The sequence below is a fragment of the Penaeus monodon genome, chromosome 19 (genome assembly GCF_015228065.2).
Source record: "Penaeus monodon isolate SGIC_2016 chromosome 19, NSTDA_Pmon_1, whole genome shotgun sequence".
In the NCBI taxonomy this organism is placed as follows: Eukaryota; Metazoa; Arthropoda; class Malacostraca; order Decapoda; family Penaeidae; genus Penaeus; species Penaeus monodon.
The window spans coordinates 27,542,823-27,544,792 of NC_051404.1; positions in this window are offsets into that span (position 1 = coordinate 27,542,823).

Here is a 1,970-nt window from a genome sequence, read left to right on the forward strand (position 1 = left end):
TATCAACACAAGAAATTGTTTTGCAATTCATGTGTGTGCAGGCAAGGCATGCATCAAACAAGCACCCTCTACTAAGATCTCGCAGAGTTCAGACACTCCTCTCTCCTGCACTCAAGCATTATTGTCCCCCGCTTTGCTTTGCTCTCGGTATTGCAGTAACGCGCTTTGCATGAAAAGTGCCTTGGACTGGCTTTCGGTACTGCTGACTCACACGATCTTCGGACTCTAGTCTGAGATTTGACAAGAAGACTCCACAGAGGATTCATCAAGCCACGGAGGGTTCCTCGACTTGACCTGTCACTACCACAAACTCTTCTTTTCCTGGTGCAGCCTGGACCTGTGAGAGACAGTAGTCTCCTACATTCGCCCGGACTGCGGGAAAGCACTTACACCCCCCTTACTAGAAGGAATGGGGTGAAAAATGTTTCCCACATCAAAGCTCCAATTCCAAGCCACTCAGGAGGATCTCCTGCCCTGTGGTCTTGGAGAGTCGAGATTAGGATCAAGGAAACTGAGCTCCTCCATAAGTTCTCCACTTTAGCAAGTAGGAATAGGGATAAGTCCCCATTCTGGGGTTTCCTGAGCTAGCCTCTTAATCACCCCTACGACCTCCGGTTGCAGCAAGAGCACTGTGGAGGGGTTTGTACTCACTTGGCACTCTCGGCTTAGGTATAGGCTAAAAGAAATAAAAAGGCATTTAAGGCACTCATCATGCCGAAAATACGAATACGGATAGATGCGGGGCCCTCTCCCTTCAAACAGACCAAATTGCTACAGACACTATGCAGAAACGCCCATGACAGCTATGTAGCCATCATCGCAAGAGATGAATGCGTCAGTGTCATATATGAAGAATCGACACTGAATGCCCTTGCTGCTGAAAGATTTACCCCTGTTCTCTAACCAGAAAAAAGAGCCAAGATGACCCTGGTATTCAAGGGAGTAGACAATGAAATCCTTGACCAGACAAAAGAGAAACTGAAACATGCCATAGAAAGGATTGCTCCCTTTGCCAAGGTCATCTATGTCATGAAGACGTTTAACATAGTCAAAGTAAGGTTTCGAACCATGGCCATGGCAGACAAAGTGAAAGAAAACAGACTACGACTTCCCTGGTTCTCTATTCCACCCAGAAATATAAAACAAGAAAGATACACTGACATCCCTCAGTGTATGCCCTGCTACTCATACACACACATATAAAAAAGTCTGCATTGAATGTTCTCAGTCTGGACACACATTTCGAGAATGCACCAGTAAACAAAACCCAAAGTGTTTTGTGGAGAAGCACACAGGACGATCACAACACAGCTGTCAAGATGCCCTCCAAGAAGTCAAATCTTCTCAACAGACAATAGAAATTACTAACGACATTTCATACAAAGTCCTCGTGATCCTTATTCATGCACACCTTGCCAACCTAGGGAAACCCGAGACCTATGTAAAAGAAGTCAAGAAAGGCCTCAGAGGAGCCAGCTAGAGTCGAGGTGTCAATGTCATGGATTCAGCACCCATATTCAGTGTCACCATGTTGAATAACCACATAACCAAAATAATACCAGCCAACACCACCACAGAATCAAAGAATGCCAAACCCACTGAAGACACAGTGTCCCAGCCCACTCCCCAGCTTGCAAGCTGTACCCAAACTCGACTTGACTCCATCTACAGAGAGCACGGCGAGCAAGTCATCTCATGTTCGCACCTTTGACTCAGCCCTCTCACAAATGGAGGCAGAATCACAAGATGCAGAGCTTGAACTCACTAATGCTGCTGATGCCACTCCCTGCATCGTCGTCTGAGTTCCTGATACCATCCCCTTGTACGGGCCAGCCATTTGATCTGGTACTGAGTTTGTAGGAGCTGTAAGTTTAGAGAGGCGATGTGATGTGGTAGCGTGCAGTAGGCTCTGTAAGGAATACTTTCTTTCCTGACTTCTATTATGTCATTAAATCATTTTTCCGTTTCCT